We start from the raw sequence: 22,495 nt of genomic DNA, 5'->3' as shown, positions 1-22,495 counted from the left end.
TAGCTGCTACACTGGGTCCACTTCTCGCTACATGTGGAACCCCTTGCCCAACAAATCCGGGACAATCCCGACATCCGGGGGGTTTCCTTTGGGGGGGGGGGGGGGGGGGGGGGGGGGAGCAGCACACGCTCAGTCTATATGCGGACGACATTCTGGCGGCTCTGGAGTTTCCTCGTAGGTCGGTGACCGCGTTTTTACGCGAACTGCAAGCCTTCGGGCGTTGTTGGGGTTTAAAGTTAACACCTGAAAATCCATGCTTCTTCCACTGGGTGATTCAGAAAAGGGGGTGGTGATGAACAGAGTGTCTGAATTAAGCAGACCACTCTTACCCAGTCCCCGGAAGCTTGTTTCCTTCCCAGTATAAGAATTGGCTTGGTAGTTTGGTCTGCCCTGTTCCCATGATGCCCTGGGCCAGGGACAGACTAATTTGCATATAGCCAGGTTCTGAGCTGGGATGGTGCAGTGAGCTAAGAAACGGTGATGGATCAAGCCCTGATCTCCAGACTGGGTATGAGTGTTCTGTTTAATTCAGATACTCTGTCCATCACCACCCCCTTTTCTGAATCGTTTTGTCCACCATAAGCGTGGAAGGGTATACTCAGATGTGAGTCCCTTGCTCATTGCACCATCAGGATTCAAGCAAGCCGGGCCGAAGACAGCTGTAATGCCAGAAACCGGTCCCCGGAAGCTTGTTTCCTTCCCAGTATAAGAATTGGCTTGGTAGTTTGGTCTGCCCTGTTCCCATGATGCACTGGGCCAGGGACAGACTAATTTGCATATAGCCAGGTTCTGAGCTGGGATGGTGCAGTGAGCTAAAAAACGGTGATGGATCAAGCCCTGATCTCCTGACTGGGTATGAGTGTTCTGTTTAATTCAGATACTCTGTCCATCACCACCCCCTTTTCTGAATCTTCCACTGGGTGGCAATACCGCGGGGCCAGTGCATATTCCCGTGGACTTTGGGGACCTGCAGTTAGCTCAGAGATCCCGTACCTAGGAATCATTTTGACCCTGTCCACTGAGCAAACAGTTTCTTCGAATTATGGGCGGCTGATCTCTCACATCCAAGGCGACTTGCGTAGGTGTCAGCAGCACTCTTTGTCGCTGCTCGGTCGTATTGTGGCGATTAAAATGTCCCATCTTGCCCAAAATCTTATACCTCTTCCAAACTATCCCCGTGGATCCCCCCACGGGAGCTATCTGCAAGCTACAGGATGCCATTCAACAGTTCATATGGGCGGGGAAAAGGCCGCGGCTGCGACGGGACTTGTCCCACCTGTAGCGACAGGGTAATTTTAGTCTATTTTCAGACTGGTGGTGACTATAATCCGCTACCATCTCAGTCCTAGTTGCATTTGCGTTCATTTGTAGGGCTTAACTATGCGCTTTGACAGGGTTTAGTGACATTTCCCGTTTTCTTGGGCCTACAGGCTAGAGAGAAGCCATTTTGTACTTCTGCCTCGACTGTCCAAGGCGCTTGCAGGGCAAAGGTAGTGTTTAGAATTCATTCTGTTGTTTGCTAGTGAGGAACCGGTCAAGACTGGCCCTTATCAAAGGAATGTGTTTGTCTCCCCGGCTCTAGACGCAATACGCAGGTGGCCACTGTGGAAGGCGAAGGGAGCCGGGGACTGAAACGAAGAAGTAAAGTGACTGAGGATCCTGTAGTGACATCATACAGGAGTGGCAGAGACTAAGTCCAGAAGAGGGTTCGAGTATTTCGGAACCATGGCAGCGTAGATGAGGCGTAGCGGTGCAGACGTGTATTCGTGAGCCATAGAGGGAGAGCAGAGTCCCGAGCATATTGAAGACAAAGCAAGAGAGAGAGAGGGATCAGCTCCGCTGCTGAAATGGAAAGACACACGTCTAAGGTGAGGCGTTCTGAGCTTAGTGTAGAATAATCATTCATTTTTACTCCCCTCTTTAGGTTATAGGTAGCGACTAACTTAACTCATGTTTCTTTTGCTCATTCTGTCATGCTTAGTTGTAGAATAAAGATTTAATGATAAATATCTTTGAATGTTGTTTTTATGAAGAAGATTGACCTTTCCTTTTAACCAGGTGCTGACATACAGAAGGATGGGATATGCCCTTCTGAAAAGGTAACTGATGATGGGGGGGAGAGTGTGAACTTCATTTGGGAAATAACCATTAGTATCCCCATTAGTGTATATCGTCGGGAGACATTAAAGACATCGTCGGGTGACGTTAAAGACATCGTCAGGTGACGTTAAAGACATCGTCGGGAGACGTTAAAGAATATAAGATGAGGTAATTATAGGATAAGATATGGAATCCATTAGGTGTTAGTGGTATCTTTGACTGTATAGGCTTGTAAATAGCTTCTTTCCACCTTCTCATGTGAGTATTCTAGATATCTTGTAAATAGTGGCCTGAGAAGAGTGTCGTTACGTGACGACTGGGTCAGCTACGGTTGGTAGGCTGCCTGTTCTGAGAATCCGGTCGTTACACCACCGTCCGCCGGAAGAGGGAGGTCTGGGGATCCCGCACCGTCCGCCGGAAGAGGGAGGTCTGGGGATCCCGAATCTTATACAGTACTTTCAAGCAGCCCAACTCCGATTTTTGGTGGAATGGAGCAGGCCTGAGTCGGAGAAGCGGTGGCTTTTTCAAGATCGTGCCATGGCACAATCTGCCTTGAGGAGGATCCCATTTTTGCAGCGCACAGATAGGCCGAAATATCTCAATAAATCCCTCATCACGCGCACTATTATGCAGGTTTGGGATGCCGTTGCTTCCCAGAAGGGGCTTACTACGTTTCCCTCTCCGTTGACGCCACTGTTTGAGAACCCGGAATTCGAGCCCGGGATGGATACACAAACCTTCCCACAATGGCGCACATCTGCATGTAGGTCTGCTGGCCACCTCTTCGATCTCAAAGGTTTCATGCAATTTTCGGACCTCATTCGGCACTATGACCTCCCCAACCCACACAGGTTCCAGTACTTTCAAATTCGACATTGGCTGACACATCCGGAGGTACACCCGTTTGTGGGTCGGAAATTGTTGCCTTTTGAGAACTGGCTCATCACTAAGGAATCCAATCGGAAATTAATCTCGGAGCTCTATCGTATGCTTTTTCCCGGGGCTTCCTCTATGCGCTCTGCGGGTCAGAGGCGTTGGGAGGGTGAACTAGGCAGGGCTCTTTCGAATCAGGAATGGCAAGCAATATTCTATAGAGCGAATCACACTGCAAGGAACACTGCGAGTAGGGAGGCAGCGGTCAGAATTGCCACTTACTGGTACCTGACCCCGGTCCGTTTGAATAAAGGAAATCCGAGTCAGAGTGCTGCTTGCTGGAGGGGCTGCGGGGAGGAAGGCACTCTAACCCATTTGCTCTGGGGCTGTCGAGAGGTACAGGGATTCTGGGGAGAAGTTCTTGATGAAGTTGACCAGCATTTTGACACAGAAATCCCTAAGTTTCCAGCATACACACTCTTAGGTTTAACCAATAAAATTATGTTCCCCTGAAATCCATTCGAGGTAAACAGATGGGTCTGGCCCTGGGGGCAGCAGTTCAGCACATACTATCACTTTGGGGCACGTAGACGTGGCCGTGCCATTCAGGCTGGCTTCATAGGCTTTGGTTCATAACGGGTATGGATCGTATCCAGGCTTCCCTTACCCAGTCCCTGTCAACTTTTGCAGACACAGGGCAACCGCTGCTGGCACTCCTATCGTCAGAGTTCAATGCAGTTACATGCCCGAAATACCTCAGTTTGCTTAGGTTCTCCGACTCGCCCTCCATCGAAGAGAATCAGAAGGAATAGGTGGACTCTGGCTACATAAGGGTGGGCAGGTGACGGGATTTCCTTGGACACACTGGTTCTGGGCGAGGCGGGGGGGAGGGCTGGGGGGTTCTTTTTGGCTTCCTTTTTTCTTAGTTCTTATTTGAAAAATTAGTTTCGGATGGGAGAATCTAGTATAGGCACAGGCTTCGTCGGCGTTCTGAGTCTTCTCATGGCCCAGTGGTTCTTCCCTTGGGTTCAGGTAGCTACTTGGAGAGCTGGTGGGTGTACTGCTAAGGCCATGTTTGATTGCGGTGCTTTGTTCTCCTTGTATGTGGTGATTTACATTGCTTGGAACTCAATAAAAATAAAGTTAACAAAAGAAAACAAAAAACGTTTACTCTGGATCTCGGCTTTATTTCAACAGATGACCTGAATAGAATCTTGAGTCACAGACACCGGATCCTCATTTGGGATGGCAGGGGTCTAAAGGTCTGTGATGGGAGTAGAGTTCAGTCAATCTGGGTCATCAAGCTCACTCAATGGAAGAACAGTTGCCCAGTAACAGGGGAGTGGTATTAGATATGGCTTGGAAATTTGCAAGGCGGCGCCATGGCTTTCCTTGTGGCAAAGGCGAATATCTTGAGCCCCGAACGTTGGAGTTATTGGGGGGGGGGGGGACGGGGGGGGGGTAAAAAAAGCCCAGTGGGAGAGCTGTTATACGGTCAGAGGCTGCGCCAAATCGAACCTAAGGCGCGAAAAATTAAGCCCGCTTCCAAGCGGTTGTTGAAGTTCACTATAATACAGTCTCCCACCTCCGTTTTACGACATTGGCCTATCCAACCCACGGGCCATTATGATCTTCTTTGTCAGCATCTGCATGGGGGATAAGAGGCGTTGGTTGCCAGCCAGTGAACAGTCTTGTTCTTCAATTCATTTAAATTTTCCTCTGCCCCCCTCCTCAAAGGTGGCACATCCACCAACACAATGACATAGGGTGTGCCCACCAGGGGCAGCTGGATAGTGTTATTGGAAGGGCAGTATGACAACTGTGATTTTTGGGATGTGGCAGAAGCGGACAAAATCAATGTTACTCTTACTTCCCTGTTGGATTGCCGTACCTGGCCCTTGCCACCCAGAATTTGCCACCGTGATCCTTGGACGTCGGGTAAATTAGGAGAATAATATCGCAAGGCTGGCTGCAGTGGGACTGCCGATAAGACCTGGGCCTGAACTTGAGCTTGAGCCTGGGGAGTTACTCCTACAGACAGTGACGCCGCGGGGAAGAGTATTTAGGCCTGGATTTAGGAAAACGTTCTGGAGATCAGAAAACTGGCTGCTTATACTTGAATATAGAGTGTCCACTGACCCCTTCAATGATCTAACTGTTGGCTCAAGTGCAGAAATCCGGGTGTCAAACACATTTAGGGCTGAGATGATCTTCGGTTCAAGAGCTTTAAAGGACGCTAAGAGACTGTCAGCTGGAGTATCCTTGCCCACGGAATAGTCAACAACAGTAGATGGCGCGCTCAAATTCTCTGGAAAAGTCTCGCTGCTCAATTTGGTAGATACAGGCAACTCCGGGGAGGAATTTTTGCCTCTGGTTCCCAGTTTATGAGTTTTAGCAGGGCATTTCAACAAAGGGTCCCTTGGCGTGGGCAGTGGATCCGGTATATTAGAGGAGCTAGTTATGAGGTCGAGGTCAATAGGGAGGAGGACTGGCTATAGGCTTGTTTGGGTCAAACAGCCCCTCGGTCAAGATGCCTGCCACTTGATTCTCGGGGGATGTGGCTTGATGGTTCCCAGCTAGCTCTATTTCGGCACTGATAATCTCCTACGATAATACTCTCACGGCCTGGTTCAAAAAGGACAAAATCCACGTACTGGCTCTTGAGCGTTGGTCACTCCCATTAGTTGTTTCCGCCTTTCTTTTCCACATGCTCACGGTTCATAAACACTAAATTGTGGGTAAATAGACCAGAGGAATGACAGACAGTGCGAGGAGACAGTAGAATGTGTGGTCACTCATCGCCTGCAGAGTACCTCAATATCCTGTAAGCCAGAAGAAAGGGGGGTGGCCCAGCCCGGCCTCGTTCGGGCTAAGACAAGTCCGTCTTGTCTCGGTCTTTGACCGGGCCCGCGCCCAGGCGCATCCCGCCCAGCGGGAACCTTGGAGCCCTTGTAAGCACCTCCGGCTGCAGGAACAGCTGCAGAGAAGCAGCAGCGACCGCGGGATCCTCTGGGGCTTGAAGTCTGCCCGTGCAAACACAAGATTCCAGTTCCCGCACAGCGGGAGCCTCTGAGCCCTTCTAAGCGCCTCCGGCCGCAGGAACAGCTGCAGAGAAGTGGTCGCGGGATCATCTGGGGCTTTAAGTCTGTTCCATGAAAACGCAATATTCCAGCATTGGTCCCTTCTTGAGGTTATCTCATTTCATAATGAACCGGAGAAGTAAGAGACAGGAACCACAATACACCCGAGCAACTACTTGTCTCAATTTTTCGAATAGCCCATGTTTAAATTTCTATTCTCTCAACTTATTCAATACACCAAAGTAAATCATTGATACAACCTCTCCCCAACTACCAATTCCACTCTTTCTCTAGCCAGTCGTCTGATCGACTCCCGAGCTCACTAAGCCACTGGAGTCAAGCTATCCTGGCTGAAGACGGCTGATAGCCAGAAACCGGTCCTAGAATGCTTGATTCCGGTCCAGGGAAGACATGGCTTGGCAGTTTGGGCTGGACTGTTCCCAAGAGGCACAGGGTCAGACTGATTTGCATATGGCCATGTCTGAACTGGGGTAGCTTGGTGAGAAAAATAACGATGGATTAAACCCAAATCTGTGACTGGGGGTGAATGTTTTGCCATTGTGCAACATTCCGTCCATCATTGTGTGTGTTTTGCTGTTCACCCTAATGGGGAAGGGTATTCCCAGACGTGGGTCCGTGCTCATTAAGCCACTGGAGTCAAGCTATCCTGGCTGAAGACGGCCGACAGCCAGAAACCGATTCTAGGATGCTGGATTCCGGTCCAGGGAAGACATGGCTTGGCAGTTCGGGCTGGACTGTTCCCATGAGGCACAGACTCAAGAATGGATTTGCAAATGGCCATGTCTGAACTGGGGTGGCTTGGTGAGCAAAATAACGATGGATTAAACCCAGATCCGTGACTGGGGGTGATTGTTTTTCCATTGTGCAACATTCCCTCCATCACCTTGTGTGTTTTGTTGTAAGATGCTGATACATATTCTATGAAAAAAATATTAACCTTTTCCAAATCACATAAATAAAAACAAATCAAATTCTGAGTGATGGATTGGGATAACATTTTCTATAGCCCAAGCTGCTGCGGTTCTGGTTGAGCTGCTATCCGGGCACACTAACCCCCTCAACTCAACCCCAGTTCCATCAGAGACATGCTGTAGGGGGTACATGTGGGGAGGGAAGGAACTAGCTGGCCTTCTGCAGTGGAAGGTTTCTGTGGGCCGCTTGCATGTTGTTTGGTCCACTACAGGCAACATGGACTATAACTAAGCTTCCCCTGCAGGCGAAAATTATCATACGGCTGGAACCGTGGTTATTAAAACCTAAGACACATTCAATCAGCTTAGATAAGCCTGGGAAACAACATTTACCACCTCAAACACAAAGAATGAACTTTTGAGCTTATGGTCCCACGCAGGGCTGTAACCCATAACATTTAAATTAATACCGTTGAAATAATGACATAGAATTTACTGGATCCATGAGAGATTGTGGCACTTCTGACAAGGGTCAGCCCCAGAATCCCTTAGAAGTCAGGCAGAGGTGAGGGGACTTTATTCACACAACTGGGTCTTGTCCAGTACTTAGGCTTTCCTGGGATGGGATATCCCACCTTATCACCTTGGCTGCTATGGGTTTTCCCGCTGGGTGCTAAAATATCAAGATCCCCATTATTCATGACAAAGCCAGCTCGTCATAAGCGCAGGGCAGGTAACACCCATGACGAGCTGGCTTTGTCATTAGCGTCGAAGGGGTTATTGAACAATATTGTAGCGACCAATCAACTCAATTTCAAAAAATTGGTTTGCTAAAAATACTTTAAGATGAGGGCGTTACAAGAGGTGGAAATACCCACTTAGGCTTGGTCTATCATTAGGGAAAAGAGACACTGTTTAGAATTAGAAGGAATCAACCAAACCCCCACCCACCCACTGCCACCTGTGTAGACAGTTGAAAGCGTGGTGTAAGCAGATACTGTGCACTTGAGCTGTCGAAATAGGAGGACATGGGCTGTCCCCAAAAACACTGCACGTTCGAGGAAAGTTGGGAGGTTTACCAGAAGGAAGAGGCAGATGATTGAGGCCATCTACACTCCTGCCATGAACAGGAATTAGGCATTGGTCATTGCTGACTCAGAGAGGTTTAAAACTGATCCACACCTGTGGTAAATAAATGTGATAAATCTAGCTGTATATTTTTCTCCATTGTGCTATGAGGAGGATTCTGGATTTATTTTTTCGTAGTTGTAAAACCATAGATTCCCATTTTATGTGCATTCTTTATTCTTCCATACTTAAAACCATTTATCTAGAAGGGCCAGTGTGAAGTCCAGGCTAAATACCAATGGGATGAGCCAAAAACAGTACAGAATGTACAAAACAGCTATGAAAAAAACTAAATAATTCCTTTAACCTTATTGCATTTTTACGGCCATGAACCCTAGTAAAGAAGGCTTTGAAATATTTTCTTAATTCCATAAACCAGAATGCACATCAGACATAGAAGAGATAGGAGCTATGAAACCATCTAGCAGACCACCATGAAAAAATTCCTCCTAAAATCAGTCAGTAAAATCACTTTAGTTCATAACACAGCAAATCATGCCCCCCTCCCAACTACAAGCCGTAATATGCTCCTTAACCCCCAAACGATAAATGAAACAAATGATCTGATTCAATCTATAAACAAACCGGGATCCCCGATACCCACCCTGGTCATCCGAATATATACAAAAACATTCTTCAAGAAACCGCTCTGGCTATTCCGGCAAAAGAAAACATCAATATGTCTTTGTCAGCATGAGAATTACAGAGGGACTAGAACGATGTAAAAACAGGCATTAATAAACTACAGAAGACATAACTTGAGCAATCAGACCCACAGACAGAATTCCAATGGTCCTTTCTTAGATAAGCTCATCAACAAGCATTTACAATGCAACGGTCTCACCTTTGCAAAAGTTAGAGCTATTGGCATTGTAAATGACAATTTTTATTTTATTTATGTGTTGGTTTTGAAAACAGATAAATAAATGGCATCGTCATTTACAATGCCAATAGCTTAATCTCTCGCAAATGCGAGACCTATCGCATTTGCAGACACACACACACACAAAGACAGCCACACACACACACACAGAGCCACACATACATAGATGTGGTGGATGATGTGGTGGTTATGGATGTGGTGGATGATGTGGTGGTGATGGATGTGGTGGATGATGTGGTGGTGGTGATGGATGTGGTGGATGATGTGGTGGTGGATTGTGATTGTGGATGATGATGGTGGTGAATGTGGATGTGGTGGTGAATGCGGTGGTGGTGGTCTTGTCAGGAGAGCCCTCTTTGCTCCCAGGCCGGACAAAACGCAAGCAAGATTCCACTGAACTCTGGCCAGAGAAAATCATAAGGGCAGGCCGTCTAGGGGTCTCACAGACTACCAACTGTACCTTCACCCCCAGCTGACCCTCGGCAGGCCGCCTATGTGTCCAACGCATAGCCTGACCACGCAGCGGGCCCCCACAAAGCAGCTCTCTAAACCCCTAGCAAGCCGGGAAACCTGCCTCAATCAGGCAGCAGCAGCCGCTGTACTAGTCGACTTACTGAAAGGCAAGTCTGTCCCGTCCCGCACAGGTACACAGCCTGTCCTGATGCAGCCAAACCGTGCCCGCCCGAAGCAAAGACATCAAGGCCCCTAACTATCTTCCGAATGCCCTCTCAATCAGTCCCCGCCTTTGAACCCAAATTAGGGTAGCGGCTCGATTAATCGACTTCGGCAGGTTAAACGCTCGCAATCCACTGGACTATAGGGCGCTATTGCCACACGCACTTAGGTGAAGTCTCAGACACTTCCCAAAGCTGTTGTCTCAACTGGCGCTGCCCAACCACCGCACAGCAGCTACCAAGTCCCCTTCCAGGTACCGCAGGCAGGCGCGAAAGTCGGATGGTAATGTGGGCATCGAGAAGTCGGACTTACTCCCGCCGATCATTGTATCTCCGCAAACTGATGCAGGAGGAGGCACGCTAGCTGGGGCGTATGCCGCGTTGCAAGCATCGGGCTGCCTGCAGACGCCTACGACCTCACACCACTGAGCAGATGGTTCTCCTGGGGCTCCTAGCATTGCTCCTGGCAGCGCAAACTGCTGCCACCTCTGCCTGACGAGGCCTCAGAGATTAGCAACCTGGGGAGGGGGCCTCACGTCGCCACAGCCTGAGGGGGGAGCCTCGCTGAGCCTGCAGCTCTCCCCCCACCCCGAAATGGGGCCTACACCGACTAAACCCCAGGGAGGCGGAGAGGGGGTCCTAGCCCTCCTCAACCCATGCAACATCCGGCTCAAGCGGGCCAGAGCCCTGAACCCGACTCCGCTGAAATTCGAAAAGCGGATAGTATCTTGGTTGCGTTGCCCCAAAGCCCGAAAGGGCTCGCTGCTCCATAAGCCCCAGGAGCTGACTTACCACCCCCACCCCCCCAAGACGGACAGCAGCCGAGGCGATGCCCGGGCTCAGCAGCCCTGCCTAAGGGGAACCGGGGGGAGGGGGAAGACCTGTCTGCCCACTTGATGCTGTACTCTGTATATTAGTTTTTTCTGGCAGAAGCCAGTGAAAATTAGCTAGCAGTAATTCATTTAAACCAACGACCAGGCGTCTGTCCTGTTGCGCTGCGCAATTAGTTTGTGAAAATGGCTGTCTGAGGAAGTCTGCAAACAAATAACAAGCGCTTGCCATTTGTTTCTAAGCCCGGTCCTTTTCAGACTGGGGGGTGTGTTTTTGACTTTCTTTCTAGGATGTAAACAACAGTCAAAAACACGCCCCCCCGTCTGAGAAGGACGGGGCTTAGAGACAAATAGTTCTTCTTTCTATCTAAGCCCGGTCCTTTTCAGACTGGGGGGCATGTTTTTGACTGTTGTTTAGAGCCTAGAAAGAAAGTAAAAAAACAAGCCACCAATCTGAAAAGGACGGGGCTTAGATTGAAAGAAGAACGTCGCTTGGATCTCTTCTCCAATGGCTGGCCACCGTTTAGGAGGCCAGCCAATGGAGAAGAGGGGCGGGGCTTAACCCTTGCTAGTGAAGTACACTAAATTCATTAAATCTTGCGAGTCCGAGTGCGCTCCCGCCATGCAAGACCTAAAAAGGAAGCATTCTCTCAGCTCTCCAGTTTAACCGAGCAACACAAATTTGTTCCTGAAAAGTAGGAGTCAGACTAGGAATGAGTATATAATCTGCAATCATTTCCAGTTGGGATAGTAGGAAGCTGGCTCTCTAGAGTATACCAAAACGAGGTACACTGTGCAGAGAGTCCATGCAACCCCTATTGGTTTACAGAGGAAAAAAGTATAACACTAAATGCTCTCTTTTGTGGTAATGTGGGTGAGCAGTTTAGGCTTATCAAAGGGTGGTGCTAATCATTCGTTGTACTCACAAAGGCACTAAATGAGAGACACAAATAAATCCAAGACCAATTTTAGAAAAATAATGTGCACTTTTATACACATTTTGATACAAAGAACTTCGTTATCAGGTAAGTACTTTTAAAATATTGAATTTTCCAGGTAAGTAAAATGTTCACTTAAATGCGTCTTTATGTGTAATGCTTTCCTATAGGAGAAACGGCATATACACTATACAGGTACTTGTAGTAGGTTTCCGAGGGTCCCCTTCAGGATTTAAGGTGGTAAGGTCCAAAGTACTACCAGCAATTAGGAGTTTCCCAGCCCTGGGACGTCTGGGTGCAGAGGTGCTGGTCAGGTTGGTAGCCTTATGTGCTACACTGAAGGGGCACCTAAAAACAGGCTGCAGAGGGGACTCAGAGACATATACGGGTGCTCCCAACCGAAGGCTCAGTTCAGAACGGTCCTGGGATCAAGGTAGCACAGTCAGTTTTCAGGAATCAAGGGGCGCGCTCAGCTGCAGAGGGGTTTGGGGTCTGGTCAGCTGGGCTGGTGCATCGCAGGGCCTTGCGGTTGTCAGTCTCGCCAGTTGAGGATGCAAAAATCAGTACAGCTGGGCCACTCTGGAAGTGGGTCTCTGTGGTACAGACGACCCTCGATAGCTGCTAGGTCTAAGTGTTGTTGGAATCCGGACTGGACTTAAACATGCCTTGGCTGCTGAAAGGATTCTTGTCCCCCAGGTGTTGGTGCTGTGCAGCTCCGGTTAGTCGTAGCACCCTCTCACTTGGTAGGGATACTGAACTGACCTTCTTGAGCACTGAGACATCTTCCTAGGCAGCTGGTGCATCAGTAGGACATGGGGGAGCAGCAGTACAGTAAACCGCACTTTGCTGTTTTGGGGCCTGACAAATGCAGGGGAGTATTCCTCTCCTCCAAGGGAGATTGCTGACAATTTGAGAAGGGTTGGCAGTCTACCAGGGTTCTTGGTAGAGGCTCAGTTGCAGGATGAGTTGGTTTCTTCACAATTGTCAAGAATGGTGCAGGAATGCAGGGTTTGGCACCAAAAGTCCACAGAACTCTTCAGTTTTTGCAGCTCTTCTTTGTCATCATCTTCTAGGTCCATCAAATCTGAGCTCCTGGCATCAGAGGTGTCACCGGGGCTTTAAAGGGAGTGACAGGTAGTAGCTAATGGGCTACTCGCCTTAATGGCGAGTACACCCCCTATATGACCACTTCCTGTGGAAGTGGGCATAACCCAGACCCAGTGAACCAAATTTCACCAAAAACCAAGATAGTGGAAATCTAGTTTACCTGTTCACAATAGGTAGCCCACCTTAGGGGTGGAACTGACCTGATAGTGAACGCATCTCCTGACTAGCTAGTTTTCCCACCTATCCTGGAGCCAAATGGGCCCAAGGCTGGTGGTGGCATTTCCCTGTCTAGGGTAAGCCAGTGTCAAATATCGAAGACGGCACAGGCATTTAAAGCCTCCTGCCTTGATGTGCTGAGTATTTAGCCATCCTTTTTAGAGGAGGTGACATCTAGGGCCAGAGCAAGCATTGTTGCTGCTCTCAGAGAGTGTGCGCTTTCACCTGCAGGGGGTCAGAAAACCTGTATGTGGTGGCAGGCTGGTCTACACCAGTCAGCCAGTACACTAGAGGTCGGGAGGGTTTCAGGGGGCACCTCGAAGTGGCCCTCTGAGTGCATGTATTAATGAATCCATCATAGGAATCAGTGTGGGTTTATTCATACGAGATGTTTGATACTAAACGACTTTGGATTCAGTGAAGCCATCATGTAGCTGGGGAACTCGTAATCAACAGTGGCAGGTACACAGACTCAAGATGGCTTCCGTGTTCACTGCCAAAGTCCAAGAATCGACTTTGACATCACAGGGGTATATCTGCTCCTGCAGCGATGTCCTCACATGCAATATAATGCACCCTTCCTCAGGGCTGTAAGGCCTGCTGTATTGGTGACTTACTAATATTACATGCAGAGTCCACAGGCATGGCACACAGGAGGTGCGACATGTTGTGTCTTAACTTTTCTCTGCACCATGGTACTCAGTCTGCAATGGCAGTGTGCATGAGTGTGGTGAGGGGTCCCTTAGGGTGGCATAATACATGCTGCTGCCCTTACGGACCCTCTTTTGTACCCATGCCCTAGGTACATTTTACTAGGGACTTAGAGGGATCCTAAAACTATTGCAATTGGGGGAACAATTGTACAGATTTAGGGGGAAACATCTTGCACGAGGGACCTGGATAGCAGGAACCCAGTGCACTTTCTGTCAAAACTGCATCAATTACCAGGCAAAAGGTGGAGGTGACCATGTCATAAAGGGGCACTTTCCTTCATGGATGACCTCAAGATCTCCACAGAATTAAAAAGAAGTAGCAGCCCTATTCCTAGTGGATACATCAGCTGCACTCGAACAGATGACCATCAACTTCTGTTATAAAAACTAAACATATGAATCAAACGTAGACAGAACAAAAATTTTAACATCTGCACTGCCCGGCACGGTCTGACCACTAGGGTAGGTGTTCCACAAGGATCAACAGTAGAGCCTCATCTTAAATGTATACTCGTCTACATTTCCTGGCCTTATCACAAGTGCTCGGCTTTCCTATTATAACTATTCTGATGATACTCAACAAATCTTAAAACTCAAAAAGACATCACACCTAAAGACCTTGGCCTGGATGACCATAGGTTGTCTGTAGTTAGCAGAATCTCATAACAAAACATGATGTATTGCACACTGGGTAATCTATGGAACTGAAATAGAAACGGTCTTCCGACAGTGGAAATTCAAACTGCACAAGCAAAGCAGAAAGCTGGAACCACTCCTGATCATTACCTCTAATATAAAATAAAACAGCTCTCTGGATAGCTTGAGAGCTCTGAATAAAGCTTCCAAAGACAACAATAACCAGCACCCATCTACAATTCAGAAAGGTAACACATTAAATATCTGGGGTTTCTCTGCAAATCTACAGACTAAACTTTACATGGTTTACATTAGCTTAATCCAACATATCCCTCACACACCTTTACAATACTGTTCTGTGGCAAAATGCACTACTTAACTTACGCCAGACGGTGCTTCTCCCAATAAAACGCAGGTAATTTATTGGGCCCTCCCCAGCCCAATACACCTTCAAGATTAAGCTGCAAGAAAAAAAAGGGACGGCCACCCTCCATAAGCTGGCTTTTCTACATAATATTTTACATACTATATTCTGGCAACTATTACTGGCAGTAATAATAAACAAATTAGAGGGGGGGGGGGAGAGTATACTGGATACCCTTAATTATGCCTAGGCTTCCAACAGGACTGCCCTATGTCTGGATCAGTGAGAAAAGAAATCACCTGTAACCAAAAACTACTATACCTAATTAGAAAGGGTATTTTAGGGTGAAAAATGCTTCTTTATGTACACGAACTACAAGATACAAAAAGAGAGAAGAGGGCATGAGATCGTGCACTTTAAAAAGCTGTGCGCACTCAAAATTCCACCGGTTCTAACATTGAATCACAGCAATGAAAATAACATAACTTAATGACTGACCTTACGCTGCCTGTGGCAGCCAAAATTAAAATCAGCAGAGGCTCGCAGCGATGTCTTTATCGGTACTCCGATCCGGTCAGTACGCGGGGTGGCAGACAGCCTGGATGCTGGTGAAACAGGGCCGCCAAGGACCACGGATACGCCCTCGCTTCAAGGATCACGGATCAGCCGTCCCTGACGGAAATTAATGACTCCACGTCTCTCAGTCCTTTGGCGGCTCCCGCTCTCAGGCTGGCTCTGCCTCTCTCGGCCTGTCGGCCTCTGTGACTATAACAACGGAAAACCACTATGACCCAAGCCTACGACACTTCCGCCGAACACAGCCAGGAGCCAGCCGGACTCTACACTGCGTCACTAGCGTGTAACAAAGCAGATGACGCCATTTCCCGTCAAAGGACTATCCCTTTCCCTTTCAGCAGCCCTAGCAACCTCCCAGAATCACGTGATAAGAGTGTCAAGTCACGGCTTTGCTAATTGAAGTTGTTTTCCCTGCGCCCGTAATATGTTTTCGGTCGCTGCTAGGAAACGCATGCGCTGTAAGTTCTCGCCTGACAGCGACATGCTTTATATACTCCGTGGGCTCAAGCCCGTCCATCGCTTTTTTTATTTACTGTTTTGCGTGTCTTTTACAAAGGCCTGCTTCTCTGTAGTCATGTGTCTCTCCTTTTTGTGACTTGACCACGCCCATGGAGAATGGCCCTATGACTTGTAGTCTTTCCTTTTTGTGCATGTAGGTTTGTTCAGGGAACTCATTTTTATTTTTGTTTCTAAAGTTTCATGAAATTGCATCCTAACCGGTAGTGATGCATGTCTTTATTGTTCTGCTGAGTGCTCGGAGTGGGGCAGCACTGCCAAGTACCACGCATCAAGCTTTAGACTAACACTTTTCAGTGTGGTGTTCTGCGTCACCGCACTGAAATGCAAAGTCACGCATACTAGACATAGCACTTGCCTCAGCTCTGTCAAGCCACAGCGCTGCTATGCTAAAACTAGCTGGATTCAGTGGCATTGCGCCCTTGCCAGAGCACTGTAGACTTTGGGGCATGCTGGCGGCGCTAGCTGCTGGCGACGATGTATCAATTAAAATAAGAAGTAAATTCCTGTGGCTGCGCGGAAGTCTCCTAAAGTTTATAGGATACTTCGGCAAGGCCATGGCACTGGTTGCACCACCACACAGTATTTTAAATTTAATCAAGAATGATCCTTGTGACCACCGGGACCCAAACCCACGGACCATGGCGGCTGCTAGAGCCCAGAGCACACACTGTGCAGTGTCCGAGCCTGAATGCAGCCCGAGTAGTGCGTTTGCCGGGGGAGTTCTTTGTTGCGGCCACGAGGACTCTCTGTGGTTTGAAAGGGCGCAAGGCTGATGTAAAATAGGCACGTTGGTGGTTGCTGGTAAGCAGTGCATGCTTTTAAGATGCATGCTTTTAATATGCGTACTTCAGAGCGTGGTAGAGGAAAAACGTACCTAAGACTTGAAAACCTTCCCAGATGACCTCAGCCTAATCGAGGGATCTCTCTCTATATGCTTGTTTTCTTGTTTTCTTTTTATTTTTATGTGTCAAGTAGCTCTTCAAAGGAGCATCCAGTGCCCCAATCATACACCTGCAGAGCGTGCAAAGGCCCTTTAACCTTTAGCAGTAACGCTGCTAAACCTGAAGCACAGACAATATTTAACAATATTTAATGTTATTCCTGCACGTGCATTGAGTATTGTCTTTCTAAGTTGTCAAATCTGTTTTTAAAATAATTCATGTTAAACAACGGTTTAGTAAGGTTTATGCCACTCCCTTATGTCTTTTACATCTATTGTGTTAATATTAACATGCTTTAAAAAAAAGGGTCAAACAAGCCAGGTCGTGTAGATCTGTCCTGTGTCACGCTGTGTCAGCTTCAATTTTTGCCATATTGAATCTCAGCTACCAACTCCTTGATAGGTCGGCAGAAACGTTATCACATTGACTGAGGACACCCTTTCAGTTTTTACTTTATTAAAGTTATCCATTTGCATGTAACTGATCTTTTGACGTTGAACCCCGGTTACCTTCAAGGCACACAGCCTCTCGTTTTGTAGAACAAAATCTGTTTGGCATTTAATCACTGGGTAAGCACATATTTGCAGTTACTAAACTGGACTAGATGGCAATTCCCCAAGGTAAATGGACCCTACTGGAATGTACTATTGCAGTATTCTTGCAAGCCCTTTATTCAAAAACCCTCCTCACTTGACCTCTAGCTCGATTTACAGCAGGCCGTAAACCGAAGTGCTGCAGCTCACCTCACAATTTAGGTAAGTTACTAGTAGTGCCGGTCTCAGGCAGTGCTCCTCTGCAGAGTGTTATAATCTGACTCAAAATTATGATCGCGCTTAGCGCACGGTCAATCAGCTGCCTGCCCTGTTAGTTGAAGTTCTGCAGTGACATCTCACAGTCTCTAGTCGCTAGTTTTCACGAGCCGCACAACAAACTTTTAATACTACAGTACCCTGGCTCACTCCGCTGCCTCCTGGCTATATGTGTGCCCCTCAACCTCCTTCGCTCCCCAATCAATGCCCAATTCTGTTTGCCACTGCGGCTGTTAATCTGCAAATTTTAGTGTGTTGATTTTGCTTGCAAGAAAGTGTCACTCATAGTCATTGAATAGCACTCGTAATTACACTGAAATTCTGAAAATGTCCCACATAGCAATCTGAAACCTTGGCAGCTATGGTGGGGGCTCTGTATGCCCTCTGATGGTCTCTGCTTCTAAGGGTTGAGGCGGCAGTGAGGGGTCGTGTGCTTCTCCCTGGGCCTCCTACAAGGGTGGGGGTTAAACTTTTTTTACCCTTCTCCGGACGACTGGCCTCAGATACAGATCTCGGCCTGGTCTTCGCTACATTTCCGTGCTTGCCCCTTCACTAAAATTGAGTTTATCCCTACCCCTCCTGTTAAATGGCTGCCTTTGGTTCCCATCAGAGAGGCTGCCAGAAGATGCGTAAAGTGTTAATGCCAGGGGCTCCTTCACCCATCAGAGACGAGAAGCACATGCATAGCACAAGAGATAAATACGTTCTTGCAGATTCCCCCTTTTGTAAACCAGCCAACAATTTTTTTGATTTTGCACTATATCGCAAATATTTTTGAGCTTGCAATTACTGTATATATATATATATATCGCTTACAACCTCCTCAAATAAAAGGCAGAGGCCACATTGGGGGACACCATGGAGAATCTTTATTCCTTAATGCAACATATATATATATATATATATATATATATATATATATATATATATATATATATATATATATATATATATATATATATACATTTTTTTTTTTTTGCTAGACCCTGTGAACCAAAGTTATTGTATTTTTCTCTCACACATATGCTCTGTTTGTGTCTGTTCAGGATGCCTCCGCAGTGGGCCTTTGGGCTGATTGCTATGTTGGTTTGTCTCCTGGTGACCCGTGAACCAATAGACAACTTGGCCCACTTTGGGGGTCTTTTTTAACACCGGGTGGGCCTGTGCAACTTGATACAATGTGGGAATGCAAGCTCCTGGTGCCCAGCCTTCCCAAAACCCTGTGGGTTGGCGTTGGACCAGCAGGGGGAAGGTAGAGATGGGCTGCTCACTCTATATGAGTGATCTTCGTGCTCTCACCAGTCACCTTTGTTTTGCTTTGGGGTCGGTGCTCTTCAGCAAATCAAAAACAATATACAGCAGAGGCTGTCATTTACTGGAGTGTTTTGGGTTGTATTGATATTTATAACGCTTTCCATCCCCCTTGTGAGAGAAGTAGCGCTTTTACACAGGGCCCCCTCTGACAGTTTCGAGTCAAGAAAGAGCATCATTAGTGGAGAACGTTTCAGGTCAAGGTGGGTTGGAGGGTGTGTGTGTGTTGTGTTTGTGGAGGGGGATCTGTTCTCCCCAAGAGCAGGCAACACCTATTGGCTTTTTCAATGATTGTTAAGAAATTCTCTTCTCTCAGAGTGCAATCTGAGGGTTCATCTTTCGTTTGCCTTCGTAGGTAGTACTCTGCACTGTGTAGGGTATGTTTTTGGAAGGGTGGGGTTTTTGTTTTGATCCTATGTGGCAAGTAAACTGTGATTATTGTATTGTAGCATTTTCATCTCACTTCATAACACTAACAGGGCCCCAACGTGCTTTCTAGGTGCCTCAGTAGCATCTCAGTTTATCATGCGTGTTTGTTAGAGAATAGATTTGTAGTATTGCTTATGAGTAGTAGGTTGAAGATGTTGAAGATGTGCCTGAGTCGTGTTGAAGCAGGCTTGTAACACCAATACGTAGGTCAGGGCACAAGTCCTAAAAAAGAAGTGCGGGACTAACCATGTGAGCCAGTATGCAAGTCACATCATGGCATGTGACATTACAGAATGTGGCATCACAGGAAGTGGCATTGCAACCCATAACCTCACAGGAAGTGACATCAGAAGAAGTCGCATCGGATCTTAAGACACCACATATGTGTTTAGATTATGTAACACTCCTGTACATTCATTTACACACATATGATTTATTGTCAATATAAAATGTGCAGATGTGATGCAAAGCGCACTGACACACTTCATGAGGATGAGCAGCAATATAAAAGAAGTAAAACAAAATACTGGTATTTGTTATTTTTTAAAATACTGGCAAAGACCAACACATCTGATATTCTTACAGTGCATGCACATCTCTTATATACAAAAAGAACAGATGATGGCAAGAATGCTGAACCAATCAAACATTCTCCCCAGTCATAGATCTGGGTTAAACCCATTGTTTTTTTGTTTGCCATGTCACTCCAGTTTAAACCCAGCCATATGCAAATCAGTCTTGATCCTGCTCTGCATGGCAATAGTCCAGCCAAATCTGCCAGGCCAGGTCCTCCGTGGACCAGAAAAAAGCATTGTTGGGCCCGGTATCGGGTCATCAGCCAGGCTAGCTTGAATCCAGTAGCACAGCAAGCAAGGAACCCATGTCTGGGCATACCCATCCTACTTAGGGCGAAAAGTGCTGCAGCAACCCACTTCCCAGGAGTCTGACAAGGACAAAGCAACTGCTTAAAAAAGCCATCATTCTGAAGCCTACCAGAAACTGTCCAGTACATACCAGCAAGATTATGCCATTGGCTTGTCCGCTGAGCCATCTAGGTTAAAACCCACTAATACCTCGAATTACCCAGATTCTGATGACTGAACAAGCATGTCAGGGACCTGTTCAGATTATGAACCAGGACTGAGTAAGCGGCGACGTGGCCAGGACAACCCCACTCCACAGGATGGTCAGACCTGGAAGGGGCTAGACTTCGATCTGAAGGACGTAGCCCATCCCTGGTTGTCATACTTAGTGCCCCTCCCGGATGTCGTAGTTTATGTGCAGACCCACATTAGAAAAAGTTTGGAGAAGTAAGTCAGGGTACTACTCCACGCAGAATGCTCAAGTCTATCTTTACCGGGCAAGGTGACAGTAATACAAGAAATCCCCCTATATTTGTCCCCTGTAAGAAGAAGTTTGCCCTGACCCCACAAAAGGATTGGATAGGGCCTGGCGTAATTGTCAGGGCAAAGTATTGGACTTGACGGGTCCTCTCACCAAAGCCTTAGAGCTTACATAAAGGCCAAGGACACCTCAGAAACTGACAACCCTGACATCCTCATTGGCTAGACTCAAGCAGCTATTTGCCAGCTCAGCAATTCGAACTGCACAATTCCTACCTAGCGGCGTCGATCTATCCTGATCAGGATACACCCCAAACTTAGCTAGCTGGCTATTTCGGTAGCGGGTCTGGTGGCAGTAGGATTTCTATTCTACAACCCCTTGTAAAGGACTTGGGCAAGTTTGTTGCCACTATAAGTGCCTTTGACATAGCCCACTCATCACTCAAGAAGGTGTTTCACACTTGCCTTTTTGGCAGGGATGGATGCTTTTGGGGGCACCTGTTTAGCTGTGCCACCCCTTAAGGCTCCGTAGAGGTTTCTAACCGAGATATCAAAGTGGCTGGTATGACACCTCCAGAGATGGCATATTTCATACAACGTCGTGAGGCACCAGAGGAAGATTCTGCAGGAAAGACTACAGAGGAGCCCCTACTTCAGTACAAAGACCCAGGTTTTACAGGTGAGAATTTTGCTGATTCGTATATGTGAGGTGATACTGAAGGGGCAAATTCAATATTTTTTTAACAATTGACAACGGATCTCCAAAGACGCTTGGTGTGATACTGTTTTGGGCTACAGACTAGATTGATTCCCCCATCTGCTTGGCTCCCCCAGGCAAATATGGTTTTCCCTATAAGAATGGACCGTAATAGACCTCAAAATATAATAGCTCCTCAGCAATGATGCAGTTTGCCCATGCACTCCTCTTCCTCAGTGCTTTATCAGCTTGATTTTTCTAGTGGACAAGAATGGAGGAGTCCAGGCTTGTGTTAGATCTAAAAGAGTTCAGCACTTGGTTGCCTTACCCACACTTCAAGATGGAGGACATCCATAATCTTGGAGATCTTCTTCGGGAAGGCAATTGGATGGTGTTTCTCTACCAGAAAGGTGCCCGTCTTGCGATACCAATTTTCATGCCTCCCCGGTGCTTCCTTCATTTCTCTTGGTGAGATTGTTACTATGAGTTCGAAGTGCTTCCTATCGTGTTGTCCTCAGTGCCATGGTGTTTTACCAGACTGACAATACTGATTGTGGAAGCCCTCAGGTCCTGGGAATTGCGCCTTATTGTCTACCTAGACAACTTGAGTATCATGGCCCAAGATCAGTAAGCAGTTCTGTTATACCTTTTTTGGTTGGTTCGACTCCCCCAGGACCTGGGGTTTGTCATCAGCAGCCAAAAGTCCATCCTGACTCTGCCCCAATGAATAGACTTCCTGGACTTTCATTTTAGACTCAATCAATCTCAGCTTTGGCTGCCTTTCCGGAAGAAAGGATGATCAAGAGAGAGTAGAGATCTGCCTTGACTAATCAGATTATATCATTGCAATCCCTATACAAGATAGTGACTCTCCTAGCTGCACCATCCAAGCAAATCTTCCTGGGCCCACTCCTGTGCTCCCCCAGGCAAATGTGTTTTTCCCTACGAGAATAGACCTTAAGAGACCTCAAAATGAGCTCCTCAGCAATGATGCCATTTGCCCATGCACTCCTCTTCCACAGGGCTTTATCAGCTTGATTTTTCTAGTGGACAAGAAAGGCGAGGTCCAGACTTGTGTTAAAACTATAAGAGTTCAGCGCTTGTGTACTGCACCCTCAATTCAAGATGAAGGACATCCATCTCAGAGACCTTCTTCGGGAAGGCAACTGGATGGTGTGCCTCGACCTATAGAATGCCTTTCTTGCGATACCAATATTCATGCCCCTTTGTGGTTCCTTCAGTTCTCTTGGTGAGATTGTTACTACGAGTTCAAAGTGCTTCCTTTTGGGTTGTCTTCAGTGCCATGGTGTTTTACCAGACTCACATGGCTGATTGGGGAAACCTTTCGATCCTGAGGAGTGCACCTAATTGTCTACCTTGACAACTTACTTATCAT

At 47.3% G+C, this 22,495-nt stretch overlaps 1 protein-coding gene across 1 annotated transcript in view; it reads right to left on the bottom strand.

The window, feature by feature from the left end:
- MCRS1 (microspherule protein 1) overlaps window positions 1-15,363 on the bottom strand; it is a 329,302-nt gene extending 313,939 nt beyond the window's left edge. The window contains exon 1 of the mRNA XM_086959133.1: window positions 14,973-15,363. The gene's annotated coding sequence lies outside the window, so the exon portion shown is untranslated. The remainder of the gene's footprint in view (window positions 1-14,972) is intronic.
- Between the last annotated feature and the right edge of the window lie 7,132 nt (window positions 15,364-22,495).

Source organism: Lissotriton vulgaris, chromosome 1_1 (genome assembly GCF_964263255.1).
Source record: "Lissotriton vulgaris chromosome 1_1, aLisVul1.2, whole genome shotgun sequence".
Taxonomy (NCBI): Eukaryota; Metazoa; Chordata; class Amphibia; order Caudata; family Salamandridae; genus Lissotriton; species Lissotriton vulgaris.
The sequence above is the reverse complement of the archived record's forward strand: the minus strand, read 5'-3'. Positions and strand labels throughout refer to the sequence as shown.